This window comes from Trachypithecus francoisi, unplaced genomic scaffold (genome assembly GCF_009764315.1).
Source record: "Trachypithecus francoisi isolate TF-2019V2 unplaced genomic scaffold, Tfra_2.0 Lachesis_group6, whole genome shotgun sequence".
NCBI lineage: Eukaryota > Metazoa > Chordata > Mammalia > Primates > Cercopithecidae > Trachypithecus > Trachypithecus francoisi.
Genome location: NW_022681471.1, coordinates 71,355,689 through 71,370,784, shown reverse-complemented (window position 1 = coordinate 71,370,784; position 15,096 = coordinate 71,355,689). Strand labels below are relative to the sequence as shown.

General features: G+C 49.8%; 1 pseudogene; it reads right to left on the bottom strand.

Annotated features, from left to right (window-relative positions):
• Positions 1–5,052: 5,052 nt before the first annotated feature.
• Positions 5,053–8,565, bottom strand: LOC117078564 (annotated as a pseudogene).
• Positions 8,566–15,096: the final 6,531 nt, after the last annotated feature.

The window sequence follows — 15,096 nt, the reverse complement described above, 5'->3', positions numbered from 1 at the left end:
CGATACAGCAAGACTCCATCTCAAAAAAAAAAAAAAGAAAAAAGAAAGAAAGATATCAGTAGTTAAAGGCTTTCCACGAATAAACTCCAGGATTCCCCACCACATTCTGACAAACATCCTAGGAACACATATCTTCCATTTGACACAAACTTGTTCAGAAAATAGGGGCCGGGCATGGTGGCTCACGCCTGTAATCCCAGCACTTTGGGAGGCCGAGGCGGGTGGATCACGAGGTCAGGAGATCGAGACCATCCTGGCTAACACGGTGAAATCCCGTCTCTACTAAAAATACACACACACACACACACACACACACACACTAGCTGGATATGGTGGCAGGCGCCTGTAGTCACAGCTACTTGGGAGACTGAGGCAGGAGAATGGCGTGAACCTGGGAGACGGAGCTTGCAGTGAGCCAAGATCATGCCACTGCAGCACTCCAGCCTGGGCGATACAGCAAGACTCCATCTCAAAAAAAAAAAAAAAGAAAAAAGAAAGAAAGAAAGAAAAAAAGAAAAGGAAATTGAAAGGGAGAAACAATCCTCCACTCACTGTATGAGCGTGGCATAACGTCGATACCAAATCCTGCAAGGACACCTAGAGAAATATTGCAGATCAATCACAGGCTCATGACATAGAAGTAAAAATCGGAACCAGAATCTTAGCCCACGGAAGCCTACAGGATATGAAAAGGAAAATACCTAATATGGCATGACTACTATCGGCTTCATCCCAGAAATACAAACTTAATTTCCCTTCAGAAAATACAGTGGTACAATTCTCCACATTAACAGATTCGGGGAGAGAAAGACGCTCCTCGTAGTCACAAAAGGTATTGACTACATGTCATTATCCATTCGAGATGTATTGCTGACATTATGATTTCCTAAAAAGTTAGGACTATTGGGCTATAACTTACTCAGAGGTCTATGGGATTTTGTAAATGCATACAGCTATGGAAACACCAGCACATTACATATAGATACAGAGCATCGCCATCCCCCCCCCCAGGTTCCCCCACGCCCTCTGGTGGTGAACTCCTGGTCTTAACCCTCAGACCCTGCAACCACCAATCTGTTTTCTGTTCCTAGATTTTTGCCTTTTCCAGAATGTCATATAAATGGAATCACACAGTACGTAGCATGCGTATTTGGCTTCCTTCAGAGAAAGACACTCAGATCGCAATTCTCTAAAGGTGCAATGTACAGTTTCATGACCTGGGTAGTAGTTACCTGGCTTGATCACCTTATACCTGTCAAATGCCCGGCTTCTGAGTTATCCCCGTGTGTGTGTGTGTGTGTGTGTGTGTGTGTGCGTGCGTGTATGTGTGAGAGTGTATGTGTGTGTGTCTGTGTATTGTTTCAAACATATATATAATTTTGCATTTAACTGCCTCTAACTTTTATATGTTGGTGAGGGTTATTAAATGGCAATTATTAATACTTAAAGGAAAGTGAGTGATTATTGGAAAAGTGAGCAGAGTGATTTCCTCTGGCGTGTGCAAAGGGGGAGGTAGTGATCGGGACGGGGCAAACAGGAGGGTTCCAAAACCCTGCCAACGTTCCGTTCCTTGCTCTGCATGGTAGTGACCTGGACTTCAACATTGCACAACCACATGGGTGCCGTTCACACGGGATCACGAGAACGGGGCACCCTGGGATCCCACAGTTAGAGTTTGCACGGCCACCCTGGCGGCCACAGCCTACGCGGTTGTACCTGGCAAACACTGGTGTTGGCCTCATCCTTTGAGGAAAAGGGTAATGGGAAAATGTGTGGGGAAAAGGAGGAGTTCTTGGCCTGGAGGCTGAGGACAGATGTGCATGAGGTTGTCCGAGTTCACCCAGGAGTGTATTTCAGGCGGGCTAAAGTTCATGGCTGTTACTCACCATGACCACCATGATCCTATGACTGCCATCCCACATCTCCATGTGCCGTGCCCTGGGCCTCCACCACAGCCTGGAAGGCCACCCTTGGGGACTGTGGCTGGCGGGTGTGCTAGGAGACTCACACACCTTCGGCCCTAGCTGGAGTCTGAAGAGGAGACGCTCTTTTCTGCCAACAGAGTAAGAAGTCTCATACGGAAATGTACCTGTGGCAGCCCTGGCACCGGGTGTAGGTGGGATTCTGCTCAGGGCTCCGCCACTGTGGCTGCATCGAGAGCAGGCAGGCAGGTCGCCAGACCTCCGGAGCCCGTCTGAACTGAGTGGCAGGACAGTGCAGGAGGGGGTCTAAGGCTCTCCAGGCCGGACCCCACAATCCTCTTGGTGGGAGGGATTGAAGGAAAAGACAAAGCGGGACACTGAATGAGGGGAAGTGCTGGACCTCCTCCTCTCCACTGGGGCCCAGGTGGATTCCTCTAATCCGAGGAGCCTCGGATTCTGCACTTATTTCCCCTAGAACGGGAAGGCTCCGCCTGACCATGGCCTGGGGTATTCATGTACAGCCCCATTATTGTGCATAAGGTGATCTGAATATGGAAACCGAGGTGGTGTGCTGAGAGACGGGGCTGGCAAATCCAGCCGCCAAAGGATGGGTTCATGCCTTCCACGCTCCCTCCACAGGCTTCTCCCTTCCACACCTGTCGACCATGGCCCATGGTCCCGGGCCAGTGCCTGGGGTGGAGTTCTCACCCAACCAGAACCTGCATAGATGTCTCCGGTGGCAAAAACCCAAGCTGGAGAGCCCTGACAGATTCCTTTCCAGAGCCCACCCCACTGTGTTATCCTCCCAAGAAACAACCATCTGTGTCAGGATCAAAGCCTTGGCCCGAGGAATTAAGCCAACCATCTCAGGCTAGGGATTTGAGGTGGATAGCGTAGGTCCCCATCACAGTTCATTTCCAGGTCTGAGGCCTGTGATTGGCCCACCGCATGTGTGACGGTCCCCCTCACTGAGCTCACACCACGGACTTGGCAGGGAGACACAGAGAGAGTATGGGGGAAGGCGGATACCGAACCGACCAGCTGTCCCAGGGCAGTCCCGATCCCTACTTTCCACCCTCACTGTCCATCCTGCCGTGTCTCTCTTAGCTGGCATTGGGGCATCCTCCCACAGGAGCTCCCCAATTCCTAGATGAGGCACCAACAGCGACTGTGGTGTTATCACTGCACCCACAACGGGAGTGCTGAGACATCCCATCCATCCCGCGGAGGATCAGGAGCCTACTGTGGCACCTCCAGCATTCTGAGAGCTGACACCCATCCCTGTGTTTGGGGATGTCCATTCGTCCTACTCCACAGCCTTCTAGGTGTTAGAATTGAACAAACACTCTTGTAAAAAGTGAATCCCAGCCCTGCTTTGTGCATTCCATCCTTCAGGTATCCTCCACCACTGCCTCCACTCTGTCAATCAGCCCTTTCTCCCTCAAGGGACAGCACCCATGATTAATTTGATTCCCAATTGGGTGCTTGCAAGGGCATGCTCAAGCAGGCCCACGCGCACACACACACACACACACAGACACACACACACACTAACCTTGAATGGTATCTGCATTTCTATTGTCTTCGTCTGTTCAACACCCAGTCTCTTGGCGATGGGAGCTGGCAGAACCTACCCACACCTCCTCAGTGGAACTGGAATCTGTGCCCAAATCTGGGGCCTGCCCAGCCCAGGATTCTGGCTGAAGGAAGCGGGTGATCCCAACTCTCAGGGAGGGTGAAGGCAGAACAGGGAACTCGAGGAAATCTTGTATAACCTCAAGCGGCGGTCTGAACGACTGATCAGGGATGCAGAATATCACGTCCACAAAATCTGAGGCCTTTGCGGGTGGTGGAACAGTATTTGACAGGGACCATCAAAGACAGCGGGGCCTAGCATCCACACTTGCCCTGCCTAGCATCCACACACTTGCCATTTTCAAATCAAGGGTATGGAGGTGACTGGCTGGAGAAGGGGCTGTTGGCCCCCTATAGGACACCAAGGATGAGGAATCCACCTTCTGTGTAGCTGCCAGTGGCAGTTTCTACAAGGTTGGCCTGCAGGCACCAGAACAGACTCAGTGCCCCCACCTCCAACCAAGAGACTACCCTGCCCTTTTCTTCGGCACTCCATGTACCTTCCCTTTTGCTCAGCCACCCACTGGGATGTGGCTTCTGTCTCCGCCTGGCTACTGAAACTAAGGAGGAGACCTGATGGGATTTGGTAACTGAGGTTCAAATATGAGGGCTAAGAGGAACTGAGGATGCTACCTGGTTTCTGGCCCAGATGACCTGACCATGTGTGTGGTGGCACCAGAGGGACATAATGGCTCCAAAAAGAGGACTGGTCTCCTGAGTGGGAGGATAAGCTGCAACGTGGTCCTCAACAGCACGGAAAAAACCGTGCAGGAAAGACCACCAGCGTCAAGCCACATGGGAGAGCAAGGATGCTCACAATGGAAAGGATGGTGACAGGGCAAAACCAAGACAGTGAACTGCAGGAGAAAAGAAGAGAAAGACCAGGGTTCTAGGAGGCCATCAGTTCCTGCAGAAGTGGAGAGAGGATAGCGCTGAAGAAGGGGACTTGTGAGACCCCGAAGTAAGAGGAGAAGAGGAGGGACATGAGCAGGGCATGTAAGGGAAAGGCAGGAAATGCTGCTGTGGCCAGGCAGGGCCCCCACAGCACCTAGACCCACGGCATTGTGGTGAGCCCGAGTGCAGAGCTGCTGCTCAGAGGCCAGCCCAGGTGCCCTGCAAGGAGAGGGCCCACCACAGAGCCCCAGGGGAACTGTTCTTTAAGTGTCAGGGAAGGGAGCAACACACTGAATCCAACACTCCCAACAGTCGCAGAGAGGGCAGATCACAGACCACAGAATATGAGAATGACTTTATTTCAAACTGCTTTGAACTGCATTGGGAAGTGGAAGAGCAAAAGCCCTGGCTGAAGAGGATACAGAGGGAACCTGCTTGGCTGCAGCTCCAGAACTCCAAAGGCAGCTGCTCATCTTGTAGGAAGATGCTGGCTCAAACCTATGAAACAGAGCAGGCTCAGGGAGGGCTACCAGCCAGGGCCAGCTACAGCCTCCTAAGCTACCAGGATTGTGGAAGGGGCATGGTGTGTGCCATACTCACTTCAAAGGTCCTGGAACTTGTCAGTGAGGAAAACTGCATGGCCGCTGAAACAGAGAGGCAGAACCGGGCACTCCAGACCCAGGGATACAGAAACCCACCCTCTGCCCCTGTGGGGAACCACCTACCTCTGCAATGCGAAACCCCACCAGCCCTGGGACTGACTCACCCACCCATCACCTGAATTAAATGTGGAAATGCCTTCTAAGTGGGAAAGTGGTTCTCAGGTGTTGGGGCAACCAAGAACCGTTCAGAACATGTTTCAAAGACAGATAAGCCAGCCAGTAAGCAAAAATCCATACAAGCCATACCAGGCAGCAGTTAAAGGGAAAACACACGTGGTATCTCTAACCGTCCTAAGCGAAGGAGATCTCTCAGACTTGTGGACCAAGTGTACATGGAGTTCAGACAACACATTGCTGTCTGTGCACACCCCTAGCTGGAAAGGCACAGAAGGCTCCAGGGCCAGGCTTTGCTTGGTTCTCTTCCACAGAGGAAAGTCAGTCCCAGTGACGCCGCCTGTACCTGCAGCCCACCCCTGCCCCCGGCACCTGCAGAAAGACACGGCTGTCCATCCCTGCCCCGGCCAGGGCTCCATCATACCTAATTGCTGTGTAAGGTCCTCAATTTCCCTCTGCAGCTGGATGCACTAGACCAGCAGACACTAGAGGAAGAGAAATGGTTAGTCAATTCTGGCCTGCTCTCTCTCCGACTCCCTCTCTCCCCCAGGCCGTACAGCCCCCATAGCCTGCAGCCCAGTGGTGAGGTGGGTTGGCACAGAATCCTCAATGGAAAGGAGGCATCCTCTCTCCATGGGGTGTGGAAGGTGGAGGTGGGGGGGTGGGGGACGCAGAAGTCAGTTTAACCTGGACACAGATCCCACCATCTAGTGTGGACCTCTATTTCCAAGAGCCACACAAAGCATTACCCGAGGACAGTCCTGGGCTCCCGAGGGCTGCTGCTGCCTTTCTGGTCTTGGAGGATGGACAGGTGGCTGCTGGTCACCTGAAAGAGAACACAAAATCCAGCTTCCAAGCCTCCCAGTGAGGTGGAAAAGGCCTAGCAGGGTCTAAAGTGAAGCACCGTCACCCTCTGCTGGCAACATGTTGCCCATGCTCTGCCCAGCAACTCCAACCCTCCGTCTGGGACTGCCTTCCCTGTTCTCCAGTGTAAGCCCATGTGTACCTGTGGCCCCCTAGCATTGTGACCCTGGGTTGGACTCCAGCAGTGCGGCAGCCACAGTCAGGCCCTGGGAGGGCCAGTGTGGCTGAGCAGGACTTAACAGAAAAGGGCTCTTACCACCAAAAGTCTCCTTCCAGAGTTGGAGTTTGGGGCGCTGCTCCAAATTGCCCCCTACCACACAAACCCCACTGAGAGGTGGATGTGGCTTAAAGCCAGTCCTGTCGACACCTCATTTCCCGTGGGACAGCTGCCTGGGTGGGCAGGGAAGCCTGGGAACAAGGCTGAGCCCCAGAAGCGACAGAACCAGAGGTTTCCCTCCCGACCCCTCTCCCCTCCACCCCTATCAAATCCGAAAGACTCACCGGAGGGTGCACGGTGTCTGGACACGAGGCCTCCCAGGCTGTAGGCTGAGGGCTCTGAACGTCCCAGAAGTTGGGGAGCTCTGATGTTGGGGTCACCACTGCTGAATTCTCCATGACGCACAGACAGGCGAGGCAGCACTGGCCTGTGTGTGGGAAGCTAAAACAGAAATGTCTGAGTCAGGCTGGCAGTGGGGGCGGGCGGTGAGTTCAGGTGGGGAAGGATTGTGGTAAGATGGAGACTTCGTAGCCTAATCTCATTAGCACTTTCTCCCTCAGTCAGCTCCAGGCCAGGAGGCAGAGCCCAGCCAGGGAAAACACTGGGGATACTGAGATAGCGCAGGCAGCCTGCCAGGTGGCTCAGGCAACAGCTAAGGAAGGAGGAATCAGGAAGTTGATGAGCTTAGATGCCCCAGCTTTGCGGCCCACACTTTAAGGGGTCACCTCATCCAAACCAGCTGCCAGCCCTGCCTTCCTTCCCAGCTCCTCCATGGAGGAGGAAGTAGAACCCCTGCAGAGTGTCCGAAGGCATGCCCATCACACACCAAGTGCTCCCCTTAACGTGTGCCCCTATGATGAAGACCCCAATTGGGCATTCTAGTGTCCCTGGGCTCCTGATAACCCTCGAGCAAGGGACAGAGGGGACATGGGTAAACAGATGTGTGCTGGAAGAGAGGAGGCGTGGGGGGAGACAGAAGAGGAAGAGGGTGAAGAGGGAAAGGAGGGCGACAAGTCCCAAGGCCTACTCCCGTGGACCCTTGGGACTGCATCTCTATTTGGGTCATTATCTTCTCTGGCCACAGCCTGGGACTCCCTGGTCTTCCTTCCTGCAGGTTTCTTCCCAGGGTTGCTGTGCTTAGGCTTTTGGGGTTTCTTGGACATCCCGTGTGTCCGTACACCGGAGAATGGCGGGAAGGTGGCCGGCTCCGAGGGAGTGGCCCTCTCTCCACAGAGGGAGTCTCTCTCTGCAGGCAGTAAAGGCTCTCCCCGGGGCCAGTTGAGAGGCACCCCCTAGGGACTTCTCCTGGGCCATCTTCCTCCTCTAAGGGCCCCAGGGCAGAGCCCCTGCAGTGGCAGCTCCTGAGCAGCTGGGCCTGGCCTCCACCTTTCCCCAGGTCCTGCTCTGCATTTTCTTTCCGGGAGAGTCCTCCAGCTCTCCCACAGCCGGCCTCTCCATGACTGGAGTGAGTCCGCGGGGAGCAGAGGTCAGGTAACTCTCCTTGCAGTGGAAGTCTACGTGTCTGGATGTGTCTGCTGGCTTCTTGGGGCTGCAGGGCTTGGCCTGGCTTCCTTCGTTGCGGCGAATGCCCACCCACATCAGTGGTAAGCCGCTGCTCTCTTCTGCGGAATCAGACTCGTGGGTAGACGGCACTGCGGGGTTTTTCACAGAGGGCTGCTGGGGATCCACGCCGATTCTCCATCTGCTCTTCCAGCCCCTTTTCTGGATTCTCCCAGGCCGGGCCTGGCCCAGGACCACTGAGGTGGAGAGGGCCGGCAGAGGCCTGCTGCCATTCTCCAGGGCTGGGGCCCAGGGCGCCACTCCCACTGGGATCGACCTCCAGGTCCGCCCAAATGTCAGTGGACCCTTTGGCAGCGGCGCTTTCTGGGGACGTGTGTCCCTGGATGCTGGGCAGCGGCACGATGGCATCTGGCTCGTCAGTCAGGTAGGACGAGTAGTCCACACAGTCCCCTTGGTCGTCTACTGGGGTGTCAGGCCGGCCTTCCCAGCCCCAGAGCGCCACCCTTCCCTGCTCTGTCAATTTGCTCTCAGACTTGAAGCTGAAGCCCTCCGGATCTGTGAACCCGCTCTTGCCCTCACCCTCGCCCTCGCTGCTGTGCAGCACCCCCAAATCGAGGCCGTGGACATTCCTGTGGCCCCAAGGGGCTCCTGAAGTGGCCTTGCAGGCGCCAGCCTGCTCGCCACCCTCTGACCTGAAACTGGCTCCCCAAACGGACACCTAGTCTGGGGAGCTCATGGCGCCGGTCGGGGCAGCCTGGGCTGTGCGGAGACGGTCTTCCTGGTAACGGTGGGAGGGAAGAGCCAAGCCCAGTCAAGCCCAGCCAAGGGGGCCACGCGACAGGAACAGCAAGGCCTGCAGGTCACCGCCGTCCTCACTCCAGGCGGCAGTAGGAGATGTCCAGACAGCGGTGGCTTCTGTGCACCCTCAACGCCCGCACCGTGCCTTCTCACTGGTCCACCCTCTGCCAACAAGCGCTCCCTTTGTTTGGCGGGGCCTGTGGGCTGTAACCATCCGGACACGGGCTCTTGGTTTGCCCAGACGCCTGTCATTTGACTGGGTGGCTGCGCTCCGGTAGCTTCTTGGGGCCAGGGCGCATTGGAGCTCTCCATCCATCTCTTTCTTCCTGTCCTGCCGCCTCTGGCGGCCAGGCACATACTTCCAATGAGAGCCACGTCTCTGAGCCCCAGTGTCCCATCTGTAAGGCAGGGGTCAATGAGAGAGCCGCCCCCAGCTCATCAGCTTGGGAGAGTAAATGTCATGATGCACGCCAATCACCCAGCGCACAGAGGAGCTTCAAGCCTCCGTTCCACACCAAGAGGTAGCGCCCGATAGGAACATGGACAAGGAGGCCCACAGTCAAGAAACAGAAGTTTCAGGGTTGTTTCTGTTAGTGCAGCGAAAAGTCCCTTTGTCATTTTCCTGGGGACTTACGGCGTTGAACCTGTAACGGCTTTGGGTAGCACGGACGTGTTAACCATCTTCCCGACCATGAGCAAGGGATGTGTCCCCATTTATTTGTCTTCTGAGTCTTTCATCAGTGTCTGGTCGGTTTCATTATGCACACCTTTCACCTCCCTGGATAAACGTATTCCAAAGGGTTTTGTTCTTTTCCTGGTATTCTAAATACGCTGGTTTCCTGCCTATCTTTTTGGATAGTTTGTTGTTAGGGCATAGAAATGCCAGTGATTTTCGCAGTTTGCTTTTCCATTCTGCACTTTGCTGAGTTTGTCTACAGGTTTTGAACGTTTTTTGGTGCAGTGTATGCTAGGGTTTTTTCCATGTGAGATCATGTCATCTGCAGCAGAGATAATTGAGCTTCTTACTTTCCAATTTGGATACTTTTTTTTTTCTTTTTCTTAGAGTAGGTGATCAAATTGGCACAAGGCTGTGTGCCTACAAGGGTTGATTGGCATGTGGGTGTGGTGGTTGGGCAGGCCAGAGTTTTCCCACCTCTCCCAGCCTCCCCCACCCCGCTGTTGCTGTCGTTTACTCAACGAAGCTGGAAGTCCAACCAATGGTCTAGGATACCCCAAAGATGCTCGCCATCACTCACCCTAAAGGTGCAAATTAAAATCAAAACTCAATTTTCACACGGCAGGTTTGTGACTCTTAGAGAGCTTAACGATTCTAGGGGTAGGAGAGGTCCTGAGCAAACCAGTGCATTTGCTCACTTGCTGGGGGAAAGGGAGAGAGCAGCCACTTGGGAGGGTAATTTGGCAGGATCCGTGAAACTCAACTTATGCATCATTCACTATGTGCTTGGCTCTCTTCTGGGCCTTATCGCTACATGCTAACTCATCCTTGGGACAGTTTTAGGTGGAAATGCCTGCTATTGCCACCTTCTTACACGTGGAGAAGTGGGCACAGAGAGGTTCAGGACTTGCCCAAGGTCATTCGTTTGGCTGGTGGGTGTCAGCTGCAGGTCGGAAACCAGGCAGACGGGCTTCATGGAGTTCGTGCTTAGAGCTGAGCCTCCTAAAACTGCAAAACGCATCTGCAAGGGTGTTAAATCCCACGACACCAGAAAGTGCCTGTAGTCGAGTAGACTTGCTTATGTAGTCATATATTCCAGACCCTTGATCCAGCACTCTCAAAATCCATTCCCAGTGGTATTTCCCTGTCTCCTGCCTGTACAGGCTATCTCTTGCTTGGCATATAATCTCTGTTCTCCCTTTATCTGGCTCAGCATCACCCAGCGAGGTGAGAGAGAGCATACAGGGCAGCCCCTGAGGGAGGCACCCATGGCTTTGTGGGGGCCAGGGCTGTGTAGCACCCTACCAGCATGTGGCCCGGGGTAGCTCTTGCTAGGACAAGAAGGCTCACCCTTCACACTCCATCCAGCTATCTCCATCCCGTAGTTCAGGTGACTGGGTTTCTCCAAACAGGGCCCTGACCGTCGCATAACAGGCCTGTGTTGCTTGAGGGTGCCATTATCTCTGGAGTTCTCCGTCATTTGCTATCAAATTATGTTGATGTGGTGCTCCTCAGTTGTGTCTCCTCGTCTTCTGCAAGAGGTGAGGCTCTTCTTGGAAGCAACTAAAGAGGCCTTCTGGGTCTTACACCCAGCCCTGAACTGTTCGGTGACATCCCATAGTTTCTCATTACGGCTCTGAAGGGCGTCAATATATTTAGACATCGGCAGCTAACTCCGTCATTTATGTAGACATTCTTTCCTCTATCCTGTTCAAAAGCCCAAATCTTCTTGTTGACAAAGGTGAGACCTTCCACTGGGATGTTTACCATGAGTGACTGAGGGTGAAACCTTAAGCTATCCGTAGCTCACCTGGTGCTAGAGATCATCCATACTCCACATATCACTCAGGATGGCATCCTCTTTGTCATTCTGGAGGTGAGTGGGCCCATCCATAAAGCCCCTCTTACTGCTTGCTGTCTTTCCTCAGACCACTACTGGGACCTCCTTTGTTAATTCGGTCCCCCAAAAATCTAGAGGCCACGATGTGATTGGATGGGAAGGATTATTATAGGGCAAATGCTGGTGAATGATAAAGGGGAAGGAGCAGAAGCAGGTGGGGAGAGTCTTGTGGGCAACACAACTGTCACATCCATAAGAGAGACATGGGAGAAGTAGGGCCGGCTAGGAATCTCATATGGAGTTTAGTTCTAACTAAGATTCGGCTGCACAGATGTGAAGTCCCCAGCCACAGCTGTCAGTTCAGGAGTCCTTGTTCCGCAGCCACATACCCCTGCCATGCTCTGTCACTGGCTGGGAGGCTCCCAGAGGAAACCTGGTCTGGGGCAAACTCAGTGATGGATCCAGAGAAGTGGCAGCTGGGGTCTGTCAATCAGCTTTGTTCCCTGCAGCAGGAGATCTGAAGGGCACATTTCCATGGCCACCACAGGGAGGCAGGAGTTGAGGACCACTAACATTCCTGTTTTGAGTGACTGCTTGGTGGGGTGATCAGTAGGACAGGGACGTAGGAAGTCGAGCAAGTTTAGGTTGGAAATTACGGGTTTAGTTTTTTGACTAAAATCTAGTCAAGTTTGAGGTACTGGCGTAGGACATGCAGATTTCATTCAGAAATTTTTGAGTGGGCTCGGTGTCCCATGCTTTAATCTCAGCACTTTTGGAACCCAACGTGGTAGCATCACTTGAGCTCAGTATTTTGAGGTTGCAGTGAGCTTTGATGACATCACTGTACTCCAGCCTTGACCACAAAATGAAGCCCTGTGTCAAAAAATAAAAAATAAAATAAAATAATAGGGAAAAATGAAAGTTCCTTATGTGGTTCTAGGGATGTGTCAATGCTAGAGTTCCAGGTTTACCCATTATTTATTCCCTCAGCAAGCATTTATGGAAGTGCTTTTCTACACAGAAATCTCACTTTTCATGTCCCCTGTGGTCTCCTTCTGATCCTATTCCCTTCAGCCTCAAGAGGAGTAACCTTTATTCTGAACCTGTCTTCTTCACTGCCTTTCTTTTCTTTTAGTTGTTTTCTACATATCTACATATTACCAAAAATATGTTTCCAACAATATGTTCCTAATTACATATTCCTAACAATACGCATCTTTTTCTCTTTGTATATGTGGGATAAGTTATATTGTGCTTCACTTCTCCCACACTCTATTGTGTAACATATTTATCCTTGTTATTGCATATGTTAAGCAAGTGTCCGTTATCATTGTTTGGTGTGATTTCACTGAGTAAATACAAAGTTGATTCTCATTATCATGATATTGACATTCTAAACAGTCACTGCAAACACTGAAGGAGGCAATCTTGAAACATTGATCCTAGGGGAAATACAGGGTGAAGTTCCCATGATCCTGTCATCACAAGATTTTCATCAGTCTATCAATATATAACCTTGTTTCATGTGTATTTCTGTTTAAAAACACCTTATTTTTTACATATTGTTGATTCAATAGTATTGAAATTATGGCCAACAAGCACTATAACTCATGTTTGAACAAAGCTTATCTAATACATATATTTTCTCCATAAGGTGCATCCCAGCCATTTTGCTCTATGAACACTAGACAGCACTTAAGTACATGCCTGGGGTCATTTTTAATGGTGAAATCACTAATAAAAAGCACAAAATATGAAATATGTGGTACTAAATAGACCCAGAAGAAGACTCTTGCTTACAGTATGGGAGCTGAAACAAGAAGGCAGAGCTTCTCCGTTTTTGATCTCAGATGGGAACACACTTGTGCTTTGAGTGACTCAAATATTTCCCTGCTGTGCACACGTCTGTGAATGACCCCCAAAGTGTGCCTGTATTGATTTTGAGTTACAAATAAAGTTTAGCAAGTAGACCAATTTGTAGATATGGAATCTGTGTGTAATAATGATCAACTGTATCTCAATCTGTATATCCATTGTACGGTGATGAGCATTTGTGTTGTTTCCAGTTATTATACACAGTGCTACTACAAACCTTCTAGGGTGTGTTTCCTGCTAAACATGTACAAGAGTCCTGCAGGCCAGAGCTTTCCAACCTTTGTGCTGGGACACTGGGGCCCGTAGCCCTGGACGTAGCCAGAAGCCAGACAGCAGCCCCTGGACCTGCTGAATCTTGCCCTGAGCGGCCTTGTGTTCTTACTCTTCTGCACCATACAAGGATGATTTTCTGTGTAGGCCGTAGGATAAAATTGCTGGGAAGCTGTGTTCCAGTATTTATGCCTGGAGTGGACTTGTTACCAGACGTTTCCAGATTTACCAGATCTTGCCAGGTATTTTACAAAGTGACTCTGCTAATTTATACTCCTATCAAGGATGTTTCACTGTTTCAGTTGGTCTTTATCCTCATTAACATTTGATATTTGATAATTTATAACTACAAAATTTTTGCAAATCTGGCCAATGTGAAATGGTATGTCATTGCAGTTTTAATGTGTGATTCCTTGATTAGCAATGAGAGTGAGCATCTTTTCATGTGTATTGGTTTTTGGGGTTTTATTTTCTGTGAGATGCCCCTTTAATATCTTTTGCCCATCTCCTCCTTGGGTTGTTAGCCTGTTTATTTGTGGGAGTTCTTTATGTATTCTATATTTTAATTCTTGATGATTTCATGTAATGTAGCTTGCCTTTACTCCATTTATTGTTCCTTTTAAGGAAAAGAAGGACTTTATTTTATTTTGCACAACATTTTATTATGAAAAGCTTCAAACCTACAGAAGAGTTGAAAGAATTTTGCAATGGACGTCAAGATACCCATCACCTAGGTTCCAACGTTAACATTTTATTACACTTGTTTATCACATGTCTATCCAACCCTCCTTCATTTATCAATTCATCTTATTTTTGATCCAGTTCAAGGTAAACATCAAACACCAGAGTACTTCATTTTAATGCAGTAGAATTCTAAAATCTTTTTTTTTTTAAGGTCGTGGTTTTTTTCTGTCTTGTTTACAAAATCCTTCCTTACTTTAAGGTCATGAAGATAGTCTTCAATAGTTGCTTCTTCAAAATTTGGTCTTAGATACACCTGGAATTTATTTCTGTTGATGGTTTAATGAAGGACCCCATTTCATTTTTTAAATGTGCCTCGTGATGTGGAAAGGAATCCATTTCATTTTCTTCTTCAAACCCATAGCCAGCTGCCCCTGAATTCTATAATGAAAAAGCCATCCTCTTTCAACTGCTCTATGATGCCTTCTTTTTTATGAATTGTCTATGTATGTGGGAATGTTTGGGGAATCCCAATCCTTTTCCACTAGTCTATTCGTCTATTCTTGAGCCAATTTTACATTTTTTAAGTTACAGTAGCTTTATAATAAATTTTGTCATCTTTTAGAGCAAGTCCTCCCACCTTGTTCTTCTTCATGAGAGAATCTTGGCCGTTCTTGGCTCTTTGCACTTCCATATACATTTTAGAATAAGTTTGTCAAGTTCCACAAATATCCTGTTGGTGTTTTCATTGGGATTGCATTGAATCTATAGACTAATTTGGATAGTATTGACATCTTTATAAATTTGACTCTTCCAATCCGAAGACATAGAATAGTCTTCCTTTTGGCTAAATTTTTCAATAAAGTTTTATTATTTTCTTCAGAGAGATCACGTGTATCTTTTATCAGATTTATTCTGATGTACTTTAAGTAATTTAGATATCATAAATTGGACTTTACAATTTATTTTTTATATTCATGCTATTTAGAAATAAAATTGATTTCTATATACTGACTATGAAACTACTCTGCTAAATACTTTCACTAATTCCTATAATTTCGCCGTAGATTTAATTTGGCTTTTATATTGACACAATAAAATCGTTCACAAATAATGAGAGATTATAC